Here is a 14,744-nt window from a genome sequence, read left to right as displayed (position 1 = left end):
AATTAACATTTATCGCGTTGCAATAAGATAAAATCACAATTACCAACGTACACTCCCATCCATAAGTCGTCGTCGAATAGTAGATTGTTTTGAGAAAAATGGAAATTAAAACGGAAATGCAATTTCGGTAATTATTCTATTTTTTTTTTGGTAAGATATGGTAGGTGTGGGTATTACTGAGGATGCCTCGATTACTGTGGGGATTTATAAAACAAATAATATTTAATTTTGGAAAGTACATAATGATAAAATTATTTTAAACTTTAACTCATTATTAAAGTCTCACAATACATTTGGATGAATACATTCCTGAATGAAATATACATAGTAATTAGACAAATTTTTAAGACTGTTTACATCACTGAATATAGTTTACATTTCCTCTACAATATGCAATATTAGTAACAAATCGATTGTTTCATAATTTAAGTAATTTTTTCACTGTAACTCTTTCTGATTCTGTGTTTAGTAGCATAACTATCCGGTGACATATGGACGGGAGTATAAATAGGAGAGTCATTATTAATCCGGACGTTTATGCAAATGCATATTTTTATAGGAAACAGATAAGGCAATGGGACTGAGTCAGAAATTTGTTTTGTTATTAGAAGGTTCTAAAAATACATTTTTTATTTTGCATCTTTTGCATAATGCATATGCTTTGCATATTTAAGTTTAAAAACATATGAAATATATTATAGCACGTAAGTAATCACATATCGTGCTTATGTGGAGTATGTATCTCATCAACTTAATTTCTATTTATTAGTCTATTAGTAAACTTTCGTATTGTAGCTGTGTAGTATTCGATAACAATAACACGTAGTCAATGCTGAATATTGAAACGTACCGAACAATATTAAAAAATAGTCCTGTGTCACCAGATTTATTTAATTACCTCTTTTCACTAGATGAGGTACATGTACTGAAGCAGCATTATTTTATTAAAAAACGTCCCTGATGATTACGTAGAAAAAATCCAGACAAAATAACTACTTCAGAAAAAAATACTTAATTAATAAATTAATTTTATTTACCGAATTAATTTTTTTTTGCTGGATTAACTGAATTAATAAAAATTAAGTATTAGCTTTGTACAAGAACCGATAGATGTGTCAGAATATTGCTGGAGTAAATTTAAGTATGTACCAATTACATCCTGTGATGTGGAGCGGTCATTTACCGCATATAAGTTAAGTTTTCACAGATAAAGATCGGTAATTAACACAATCGAATTTGGAGAAAATGCTTGAATGTAATTTATTGTAATTCGAACTACAATATACCACAATAATTACAAAATGTATTTTGTTAGTACCTAATGTTGCACATTTTTTAAGCATACTTTCATATTTTTCATGCATATTTGCATATTTATCGTGTATAAATGTCATATGCTTTTTGCATATTTATCGTGTATAAGCATTCGGAGTCTAGTTATTATATTCCCATACACTTAATAATATTTATATTGCTGACGAAATATTGCTGAATAACAAATTAACCCTTGGAAAACAGACGTTTTTGCTAATTGAATAGATTGCAGCACCTGGGTCTGGATTTAGATAGATCCCTGCTCGTCTGACTGTTTTGGAACAAATTTCTTCAAATTACGCAGGTACTCTTATCAAGCGCTATTATAAAACACCGTACGTCCGTACGTTTCGGTTAATTTCTACAAGTTGGAATAAAGTTTTTGAAATTCTGGGTCAAAATGGTTCCAGACACCGCCGTCCAACGGTTAAATCATACACGCTTTTAGGTGTTCGTTATTTGTCATAAATGTGAATGTGCAAAACATAAAAACAGTAGAAATTTCGAGAAAGTTCATGTTAATTCTACTTTATTTCAAACCTTTGATAACAGCAACAAATTTTCGAATTAATTCAGGTTCAGTGAACCGACATATAAAAATCTGGATATGCATAAAGGTCCCAAGTTTAAATATAAGAGTTTTAAAAGCGAACGAATCGTTCAATGTTCCCGAATATTTCGTTCTTAACGACGCGACGAACCGATAAAATATTTCTTTCGAACGCCTGCACCGAACAATACGCGTTTCGTTTGTGAAAATAAAGATACATATACCGGGTGTCCCATGATAAGTGCCGTTTGATATAACTACTGAACGGTAGGTAACAGGACGAAAATATAAGGAGATTTTTATCATAATTTTTTACGTAGAATGTCACTGCAAACAAAAAATTTGTTACCTTCAATTTTTCACAGTCATACTAAGGTCACCTTGTGTTTTTTAAATCGAATGCTATATTTCTGTTCCAGTATTATGAAAAACAAACAAGTTCAACGTATGTCTTTTTCATGACGTAGACACAATCCATAGTCGCAAGGACGACGCGAGATGACCTTGGTATGACCTTGAAAAGTTGAAGGTAAACAATTTTTTTCACAATAACGTTTTACGTTAAATATAACGATAAAAGTTCCCGTATATTTTTGGCCCACCCTCTACTGTTTAATAATTTTATGAACCATTCAGAGACCAAAATGACTAACTTTTTCAATTATTAATTCAGTTTCGCTTTACTTCTTAATACGTTTCTTTTTAAATTTTATAATTATCATTGAAACTAAAGTTTTATCATTTTTCTTTCAAACCTCACTAAACTACACTAGTTTGACTCGGTACTTTTCACACAGGTTCAACTTCTTCGGTCGGCACTAAAAGGGTTAATACTTAATTTCGAATATTTAAAATAAATTCCTTCGATAATGTTTCTGAACTTAACCATGTTGACAAATGAGCGGCTCATATCAAACGATACTTGCCGTTGGGACACCTTGTATATCTAGAAGATAACGACGTGAAAGTTTCACGTGCGTGCCAAACAGGCTTCGAGATGGAAGCCTCTATAATTTTATGAATATTCGCCTCCCCCCGACCTTTAATTCGAACAATGGGCCCCAGCCACCGAAGAGACGAGCGATTCTCGATAAAAAAAAAAAAAAGAAAGAAGGAGAGGAAAAAAGGGACGAAGGATAATGTACAGTTAGGTATACACACGCGGCATTTGAGTCACACGCGGATCCGTTTTCTCGATGCGCATCCGCGTCCCCGACGATTGCGGACATTCGAAATTATTCTTAATCCATCGTTGTAACAGCGTTACAGGTATCTGTGCACGTCGAACGATGACTATTCGCGTTGTCCGACGATGAATCAGATACTCATCTCGTGGGATTGAGATCGAAGGCTCGTTCCGATACGGGTTTAGCTTGCGAGTTAGTGAGATCCTTCGATCGTCAGGATAAGCGGCGTGTAGACGAGATCCGCCATTTTATTTCTATTGAGCAAACATAACCTTCGAATGTGCGTAATCTTCTTCGGAATAGTTTATCGGGAGGAAAACATGGTTATACGATATAATAGAGTAAGGAAGGATAATTAGAAATATATCGAAGACTGTATTTCTTATAGAAATGTCGACTAATTGACAGTTTTTTAACACTAGAACTACAGAACCCAATAAAATAACGAATTCCAGATTTTGTATTTTACAGTTACTCAGATCTTATAGATACTTTCATTAGAATTTATGTTAACCTGTAATTTTTTATAGAGTTTATATTATCGTATACTAAACTATATTGCATTATATATTGTACGTATTAATATATTACACAATTTAAGTTAGCATACATTCAATGCTGGCAGTTCTCGTTTTAGGAGACCAGAGAAATGATGAATGGTATATGGTAGTATAATTCACATTAAATAATTATCGTGATTGTATGTTTTACGTTTGTTCGAACGTACCTTCATTGCTAGATTTCGGATGTTTATACAAATTCAAACTTTTGTAGATAAATTTTGGAAAACCAAACGTAAGCAGAAACTGACTTTCTTCGTCGATGATTATTACGTTGGAAATAAATTAATACGTTTACTAAGTATTATTAAAATCTCTCTTTTATTCAGTTTTATACATTCACTTAAGCTAGAAATGCATAAAATCCGCATTGCTATTCGAAAACTGTAGAAAAACATAGGTTTAGTGAAGCTTTCATTAACAATTACGTGGGTATGTTATTAATTTGTGTGATGAATATGAAAATAATTCTAAATATGTATATTAATCCATTATGGAGGAAGCAATAAGGTAATGAAATTTTTAAACATAAAATTCTTTATACTTTGCAAAATTATAGACCTAAGTGGAAGAAGAAATAGTGGCAAAATAATTATTAAGCAAATCCCTGGAATTCTCATCTGTAACCACAATGGTTCAAAAAATAATATTTAATAACGTCAATTAACTGACAAAAAATTGCAAGTGAAAATATTACACTAACTCAACATTGGTCCTTAACACGTTCACTGCCACAGTGAAAAAGGCAGCACATAACTAGACACCCTTTATTTCGTTTTTTATGTCCTGAATCGTCGCAAAAATATATGCGTTTAATTTAATAGTGACAGTTCGTCTTGTTTTTGCTCATACTACGATATTAATTTTACACAAAAATTTTGTAACGGCATTTAAATAATCCAGTCTCTTTGCAATGTTTCAACAACGAGTGATCTCGTAGGTGTAAGTCAATATGTTAATGGGTTAAACTTGTCAAAAAATTCTAACATCTTTTTGTGTCCCTAGCACGTGATAAAATGTATTTAACCATTAATAAGAAAAATCAGGGCTATTATATTTCATCATTTCACTATTTTCTATTGCACCGTACGAAAAACTAAAAGCCTATAAAGTAAACCTAATAATTTTCCCGTAGCTTCCTATGTTTTCATGGCAATCATTAGATACTATTGTTTTGAACTATTCCAATAAAATTCTGCCCAACTCTTTTGTGGCGACGGTTCACGCGGAACAAGCAAGAGGGATTTTTCTTCAGGCCTCGGTGTATTGGCAACATAAATCCTCGTCCCTTGGACGTTATCCACCGTGAAAAGTAATTTGTCCATTAACTTCGTTCCGCGTCTGTGTCTCGTTTCGCACGTCCATGATATTAACGGGCGTAGGAGAGGGGCATTAGCGTGAATTAACTTCTTAACGCCTGTAGTGTTCGTTCCTCGTAAAACACGAACCCACCGATACCCACCCCGGGGGTCTAAGCTTTAAACACTTTAAACACACTGGAAACTCGGCTCGAACGTGATTATTGATGCGATTTATTGCGTGAGAAAGTGAACACCGGCCCGTGACGTAGGAAAATTCTAAAGAAACCGCAATAATTATTAGCCCATTGTATACCTGGACCCCAGAACCAGAATGTATTAAGCAGGGATTGAAACGGTTCCGAAAATAACTATTTTAAACTGTTATATAAAAGTTCTGACTAAAATTGTTATGCAGAACCTTAACTCTGAATAGCTGTTCATGAAGAATCTAAAATTCAGACTATATCAGTTTCAGTTAAGGTTCTTATATCAGCTCCCATATCAGTTCTATAATCGTTATTTTTAGGTTCTATAGGGTGTAACAAAAATGTTGTCCGACTCGGAAACGGGGCACTCGGGGGGTGAATTGGAACAACTTTTTCCTTAGCAACAATGTAATCTGAGGCTTCGTTACAGAGATATTAACGAAAAACCCCGACCAATCAGAGCGCGAGTTTGCCAGCCGAGTTCCCGCGGTAGCGTTGGCTACAAATCGCAGCGCGTAGCCACCGCTGGCGTGGGAACTCGGCTGGCAAACTCGCGCTCTGATTGGTCGGGGTTTTTCGTTAATATCTCGGCAACGAAGCCTCAGATTACATTGTTGCTAAGGAAAAAGTTGTTTGGTTGACCCTAGACTATCCGAAAATGAGACCTTTTGTTTAAAAATTTTTACTAACAAAGGAAATAAAAGTTCACAAAAGTCTCGGAATACCCCATTTTGCTCCGTGGGTGGGGTAAAATGGAGTGCTCATTTGGAAACGTGTAAAATTGAATATGATTACTAAATTTGTATTTGTTTCAATTGAATACCAATTGTTCCACTTATTATTACACAAATTCAGTAGTAGTCTTTACGAAACTCGAAGATCTATGCTGTGCTTCATTTGTATTCAAAATTCTTTTTCAACAGCCTACACCATTTTTTGTGAGTGAATGATCCAAGGCGAAAATATATCTTATAATTTAAAACAAATGGTGGATTACTTATTAGTACACGTAATATTTACAAGACATAGATAAGTTTAAGTAAATACTGCTTGGTAACAAAAAATACAATTTTGTGCTGGCACATTTCATTTAATATCCACCTAATTACATATTTTTATTATTATGAGATAACATTTCAATGTTTCTGATGGAAATTATTCACGATTCGAGATAATTATACACTAAATTATGTTGTTACACGACGCGTTCAATTATTTTTTAAGATCGCCAATTGCATAAATTCGTGCTAACTCAAACGATCTTTACGTCAAAGGGATTAATCACTTGGAATCCCGTATGTGGTATTGGAGTGGGTTAAATGACCTAATTATCGACAATTACGGAAGACTTCACGGAGGATTATTAAATGCTTAATCGTTGGCACGGACACACGGATGCGGTTTTTTACTGGTCGGCGAGATGAAACAGCAATTGGTTGCTCTTAACGCCGAATAATAATTTAACGTGGACACAGCTGTACGGGGTGGTGCTCTTCGTTATTTAATGAAAACGCATTAACCATTATTAGATATGGTTACTGTCGAGTAAAGGATATTGTAAATTGAAATAAAGGGGTATGATTTGTCGATAATATTGTGCACCCAAATTCATATTAATCAGTGTTCCTTTCATCACCCTATTTAATTAAAATAAGTGGGAATAATGAAATGCATTGAAGTAAGTTGCTCGAAGGAAGCAATTTCAATGTTTTAATATATTCAATGTTTTGATATATTAGATTTTTGCATAATAAATAGACTGTGGATGTTTATGCATTTATAGCACCTTTTAGCTTGGAAAATGGAATAAAATGAAGATTTTACTAGAGTTTAACACTATGTATGTGTTATTATTAACAAAAAATTCGGAAATGTCCATTTTTAAGTAATTTCAAAAAAATTAAATCATTTTAATACTTAATCAATTTTCTCAGTTTCACAAGGAGAAGACAAGAAATGTGCGACTTTGATTTTAACGGGGCTTTGTAAGATGATAGTCTACAGGTTCGTAATGATGTTAGGTGAAATATTAGGCGTAGACACTCGATAATTTTAAAGATATAACCAATTAAAATTACGAATCTTCAAGACATGATATAAATATAAGTCAAAGTTATCGAAGTTGTGTTGGCAAAGTAAAATAAAAATATTTCGATGAACGGGAATCAATCCTAGGACCTTCGATTTTCCAGCCAAACAACCTTATACTTCGATTGGTTTTATTTATATTCATAGTACACTGGACTCTAATTATATTGCCATGGTCGAGGCTGTAGGGGAGTAAAATGGCAATAAGTTCAGAGCCTCCTCCGCGTTAAGTTCTATCGTTATAGCCCTGGCCTCAACGCCTGCGCAAAAGTTGGAGGGAGACCGAATGTGCGTGGTCGAAAGTACGTGTGAAGGGGAAGTGCCTTGCGTGGCAGTATGTTCAGTGGCAATATAGTTAGAGTCCACTGTACATCGACGAGCAAACTCGCCTTCCGCTAGGAGAAAAAGTGAGATAGGTGAGGAGGTTAGGCCTCCTACCGTATAGTTTTGGCAATTACTGAAATTTATGCCAAATTAACATTCGGTTTAACATTTATTTCAGTACCTGAAATAAATTTTGCTAAATGGTAGGAAGCTCTTTTCTTACGCCACTTTTTCTCTTAACGGAAGCCGAGTTTGCTCGTGGATGTACCTACACCTTAAAGGTACGTAACTTTAATGGTTTATATTTTGTAAATTATTGAGTGTGTAAAACTCTGTCAAAATCGAAGTTACACATTTGGAGTTCTTCCCTTGTTAAATGGTCAGCTGCGTCGAGTCAAGCATATCTTCGCCGATTTTCGCGAGCGTATTCACGGTTTCGCGTGAGAAACTATGAAAGTAGCTCGTTCGTAGTTGGATCAGTGAACCATGTCTCGCTAATTAACGATGTGCATTGCCTCATCGGCGATCTTCATCGTTATCCCATGAAACAGAGAAGGAGAGAGAGAGAGAGAGAGAGAGAGAGAGAAACTTCCTTATCAACCGAAACGTTTACCCGCGGGAGCTCTGATTGATTTACGCCGATGCGTGTATGCCGCGGCGCAATTACGCGCGCTCGCTAATAGTCCGTATCATAAACAATTTGAGAATTCTTTGCAGTCGGTAGGAGTCGTGATTTATCGGCGATCAGGGAGCAGAGGGCCCCGACGAGGATTTACGAATCGAGGAGTAGGGGCGATAGCCCTCGAGATTGCGCAACGTCGTTACTAAATACGGCTACCATGATTTGTAATAAATCAATCGTACGTCGAAGATAAATCGATTCCGGTATCCTCGCCATGATGTGTTCATTCCGTTCGGTTACAACCGGTCAGCCAGAGTGTGCACCGGGACCTACTTACCTGTTGCGCACTTGGACCCTTTGAAGGGGACCGCGCGATCTGTTGCGCGCAGATTTTGATGAAACTATTGTGGAAAGGTTAACGAACAGCCAGACTGCGCTAAATAATTAGACGATCGTGTAAAGGGTATTAATAAAAATGTGGGACATTTTCTCACGGTGGATTCTATATGGCAAACTGAGAAGAACATCGAGAATGACGAAATTGCATTCGAGGTTTCGTTTTCGAGTTGTTAATTGTTGAAAATATAGAAGCAAAGTATCATAAAATATATAATATGAGGACGTACGTATTTATAAGAATGTGCGCATTTGTTATAGAGGGTGTTTCACCTAACGTGAGCACCAAAATTAATATGAATAAATTCCAAAAGTGATGTCTATCAACTTCGATAGATTTTTGCACTAATCCCTCTATCGTAGTTATATTATTATTTAAATCTACTATCATACGTGTGTGGATTTTTCGTACTCAAGGTCACATGCAGGTCACGCCATTATAGGTCATTGGATTGGTCTTGATCTCAACTGTTACGCCACGTTGAAAAAAAATATGTATTCCTATTTAAAAAACATCGATTGAAATTTCGAAAAATATGACCTTGAGAAAAATGTTCTGACAACAAAATGTTTCAGACAAAATTTACTTGTTTTTTCCTGTAGAATCTACATATGTAACGTTTTATAGGGGGTTCCATTTAAAATTATAAAGGTACACCCGCCCCCCCCCTTAAAGGGGAAGGGGGGCCACTTCACATTTATATATAATAGTTAGAAAGGCCCTTCAGATTCATGCAGTTTAAGATCAAGAACATTAAAATCGATGGCATAGTTTTCGAGATATTGGGTTAAGAGTTATGTGGGCCACCCTGTATATCGCCCAATCATATTTTTGTATTTTCGTGACACTGTTCTCTTATATTTGCGAAGAACACAATGAAATTGCTAATGATACTCGGTGTTTCTCCATTCCCATCGTCATTTCAAATGTAGAATTGAATCGAGGATCTTAGCAAGGTTATCGAAACCGGTAATAAAAATTGCAAAATCCGGTTAAAAATCGTTTTCTACGAGAGTCGACGTAAAAGGGGATTTAACACGCGATTTCTCGGTGCAAAGAGCTTGCAGAAAAGCGAAGGATAGTTCAGACACGCGCCAGCAGAGAATTTACTGCCTCGTCACGTGCATTCACGCGCGTTCACCGGTTAAACGATAGCAGAATTACGGCGAGTAATGGTAATAATGCCGTGGGGGCTATAGTGCGATCCTATTGCTCGACGGAACATAATACAAGCTTTAAACGCGGGGATTTATATTTCCTCTTGGCGAATATTCGAGATTTGTCAGGCGGTTAATTTGTAGCTGTAATCGCGTGTACACAGCTGTACCGATTCGCTCTTTCGACGCTCGTTCACTCTCAATTTTCGTGACAAGACAGACCACAGGGGAATGCAGAACGCTGAGTAATGGTGTTAATGTGGGATTATTCCGATGACTAGTGACATTGTTCGATGGTGGTGAGGTAAAACTGAAGAACAATGGAGGCAAATTATGTTGCTACCGAATGGATCATTTTAGGTTATACACTTCGAGGTCCAAAACAATGAGCAAAAACTTTTTAACACTTCAACTTATCGAAGCAGTTAAAATGACTGACTAGCAGATCCTTATAGTGATGACTAAAACCATAGAATATTTTCTGAGAGCTTTCACTACTTACAAGATGAAAATAAAGAAATTGGGTAATTTAAGAATTTGAATATTTTCAAAAGGTTGTCGTGATTATCGATCTGACAGAAACAAATATAGGTTTATCGTGGGGAGTTCTAGTGTTAACACTATAGAAGTACCGAATCTGACAAAATGAGGGATTACAGATTTACTATTTTGCTATTACTGGAATTATAATGGTGTTTCTGACGGAATTTATGTTGGGTTTTAATTTACTACAGGTTTTATTTTATGCTATATTATGCTAGATTTTCTTATACATTCTGCATATTATAGTATTATACAATTTAAGATCTCTATTATTTAAAAATATGTTCTTTTTTACGGCAGTTGGTATTCCGAATACGTTTTGTCGCCATCTTGCTTTCCCTGGACAGTCTCAAACACTGAGACCTTTTTTGATTTAAAAATATAAAGTACGTCTTATTCGCAGATTTTTAGGCACTTACACGTAACTCACACATTCGTTTATATACTTTTCGAAACAATAAATTAATTGTAAAGACTTTTCTGCAATCCTATTTACGTATTTTTATAGTTTTTATTTTTATCATCTTTTCTGATAAATTTTCCTTGGTTTTGAAATAAAATTTGCAGTTTTGTAAGTAGTAAATTGGTCGAACAAATGGGACAGTCACTATTGTGAGTCACTGTATGGGTCATTCCACGACAAGCGGATCGTTTTTATACACAATGTCTGGGATTTTGCTCAAACTGACATATGTTATAGTTCACGTAAAACTAAGAGGAGGGAGGGGGTGTTAATTCATCACTTCGCTAATTTCGAAATTGTTTAAAAGGTACAGACTTTCAAAGTTGAAACGAAAAAATAAGTATTACGATAAAATTAAACTTTCATAAAGTTTTAGATTCTTATGAGTTTTAACATAATAATGAATTTCTGCTTGTCGTCCATTCTCGAAACTTCGACTCTGAAAATATGAATTTCCTAATGCATCCAGGATCTATTATTATTGTTTGCAAACTGTTTAGCTCACAATCTACAAATTAGAAATATTCTCGTTTAAACTTTTCTATTGTTATATGGTTTTTCAATGAAATTAATTTGTGAATGGCTACCACAATGGAATTCTTCCTTTAATTTAAGAAATAATAAATAAACAGCGAATTACAACGTATTGTTAAATTGACGGTGTTTACGCTGTTAAGAATATCGGCCGAGAACAGACCAAGATGGCGACAGAAACGCGTCGTTAGCAGCCGATTTCCCCGCGGCGAGTTCTGAGAAATCGCGGGCAAATTATATCTTCGACCGGACCCGATTCTTGAGTCTGAAGTTGAGTAAACACTCGAGTTCTTTATTTTGTCCTGCGAATTACGGTGATTAGGGTGTCCCCCTTGTCTGACCAAATTCCTGTTTTCACTGAATCGACGTTAAACAGCGTTGATTGACAGACATTAGAAATTGAGGACATTACCTTATGGTCTACTAAAACACGATGTAATTGCGGCGTGCAAAGTGTATTTATTTTTCTGAACGTAATTCCCGTCGACAGCGGCCGAAGAAGTAATAACAGTAGTTTAAATTCATAGAAACGTTTGTGAAATATTTCACTACAGTGGTATAGCCGTTCAATGTCGTGGCTCACAGTCTTGCGCAATCGTTTCAAAGGTTTCGAACAGAATTGTTCAACTTTTCATTCTTAACAATTCTCTTTGAACACATTTTTTATAATACCGAATCGACAAGTACCATAAAGATGTTTTAGTTTATTTAATTATTCTTGAAATTGTTTTCGTAATTACTTATGAGCCATTTCAATTTAGTTAATTTATTACCGTTCCAGGATGTCATAATTCTTCCCTTATTACCAGAAGATGCTTATTCTTTCTTTTAATGTGAAAGATCTTAAGTGCCGTCGTGTAAATGTGACTTGTCACGTTACAGCCTCGAGCCTTTCGGTCATAAAGTAATATTTAGTTACTTGAACGCGCAACTCACGGAAGTTAATGCATTACATTTAAAATTTATTGATTACCTTAACGATATAAAGTTACTATGGGTATTATTCGAGGAACGGTCTTTAGGTATTACGTTTATTCGTGTGGAAATTCATAAAATGACAACGGTAGCAAAAGGGTATGTGAATAAAAATACTTATCTTTCCTTTCGATTTTTTTTCAATTGTGTTAAACTTTGTAATGAAAAGAAAGCCTTATACATTTAACATTTTGACTGCCACGTCACCCAAATATGGGTAACATGTACATTGCCAAACTATTTAAATACTGGTACAAAATGTTGCGTAAAATTAACATTGGAGTATAATTTAAAACAAAACCAAAGCCTCTATTAAGTAAACGTATGTTTTCGACGATTTATAACTTATAAACGAAATAAAGTGTGTCTGGCTACGTGCAGCTTTTTTCACTGTGTCAGTCGACGTGTTAAATATTTGCAAGTCAGACTAATCGTTTCTGGAACCCTTCAAGAGTTCGTGATAAATAAATTAAGTGTTGGAAATGTATCTCATAACAGCTTTGCGTGTGTAGATACACACATTTTCTAAATAAAATTCACATATTGTTAATAAAAAAAAACATGCAGAAATAAGAAATTCAAGACTGCATCATAACATACTGCATCGTATTTTCCTAATGTCCTAATAATATAATAAAGGAATATTAATATCTTGGCCTCGAAATAATGATATCCCTGCTTTATTTCGATAGTGGTACAACTAAAAAGAAATGATTTTTTGTTTTCGGTGCATAGATAAACTCCTCAGCAGTAGCACTTTTCTATCTAATTTAAATATTTACAAAAACACAATAAAATAAAATAAATAATGAGATTCGTATTCGAGTATTAATCAAATAGAATTATTTAAACGTTTCCCTTGTAAATTCACATTATTTAAGGTATACCACTATCAAAACAAGTCAGCGATATATGAAGTTTTACCAAGTTTCCAATTTCTTTTACACCTAATAAAAATACTTCACAATAAACCTCTAAATAAATCCTCTCAAGCAAAGGTAAAAAGTTTTCAATTTTCAATTTCACAATCTCTATCTAAAAGTACAAATTTCCATAAATATACTTGCGGATTATCGCATGAAAAGTAGGATTCATAAAAATAACTTTTCTACTTAAGAAGAAAGTCAGTCGTCAATAAAGTGTAAATCAAACACATAATCGAGTGGACCGGGTTCGTAGAATCCGAGGAATAAATTTTCTGCATCCTTTTAGAATGTACCACTATGTACGAATCCCCCGTGTTAGGTGTCTTAAAAGAGATAGCCTGATGTTTCTAGGCCACCTAAAAGCCATCCTACGCGATCTCGTTTTTCGATTAAAATTCGATACACCGCGGTAACTGTAACCGGGGTTCGCTGATCCCGTCAAAGAAACGTTTCACGTATATTATACGCCGGCTTTTGTGCGCGCAGGACGGGCAAAAAGCTTGGATGGGAGGGGAAACCGTAAGAACAACCGTCCATCGATAAAGATTTGATGGAATATTTTGATGATTGGCGTTTCAGGTAACATAAACGGAAATGGGGACGAAAATGATACCGTACGCCCGATAAAATCTGAGGGTTACGACGTCGAGCGAATCGATGTCCGCGCGCACGTTCTTTCGTCTTTTCATGAAATCTTGTCGTTATTAACGGGCGCAATACAGTTTGATTAGTCGTTAATCGCGTTTCTCGCGTCGTTTCAGATACGCGCACGGGTATTATTAATGTTGTCGAACGGCTTTTAACGGAGTATATAATCTTACTTGTTTATGTTGATGCAAATGAAGCTTTTCAATGGTATCCAGCGTAATACGACGAATCAATAGGTATGTCAATTTTATTCGAATTTTAATTACGAAGAGTAATAGTAGTGTGTATGGGTTCATTTGAATTTTACAAGTAGAACGTAATTTCGGAGTTTCTTAAAAGGGAAGTCGAGAACGCATATTTTTTCCGTATACGAGAATTCTGGTACATGAAACGTCGCTTTCACAAGTAGTTCTAGAATATGTATAATTTCCTTTAAATCTCATAACTTTAACCCAAAAAACTGTGAACTTATTTGGTGGGAATTTATTGTCTCTGTTCTGGAAGATAGAATTTTTATGTAAATTATAGGCGTATTTGTAAAAAATTGAAGGTGACCTTGAAAAACCATGAAAAAAAAGAGTTGACAAAAAATTTGCTATAATCATGTTAAAGCTGTCTCTAAACCATGCTATACCAGATAAAAATATTTTCGATCGGACTGATAATAACAGAGTAATCTCTACTGATCACGATTCGTGGTTCACCCTGTATATCAATAAAGAAATACAGAACCTTCATCCAAAATGTGTGTTTTATTTAAAATTTAAAGTCCCTCTTGAAATGCCCTTCATAAACATGTTATTTCATAATTCAGAGTGGGAAAGAAAGTGTTAAAAAAAAATCGAGGGTTACACTTGGGGAGTTCCCCGTCGCAATGAACGGTCCGCGGATCCGATCCGTGGAAATTTCCAGTTTGCTCAGCGACGCGACACAGGTAACTGGATTCAGC

The sequence above is a fragment of the Dufourea novaeangliae genome, unplaced genomic scaffold (genome assembly GCF_001272555.1).
Source record: "Dufourea novaeangliae isolate 0120121106 unplaced genomic scaffold, ASM127255v1 scaffold6, whole genome shotgun sequence".
NCBI lineage: Eukaryota > Metazoa > Arthropoda > Insecta > Hymenoptera > Halictidae > Dufourea > Dufourea novaeangliae.
The sequence above is the reverse complement of the archived record's forward strand: the minus strand, read 5'-3'. Positions refer to the sequence as shown.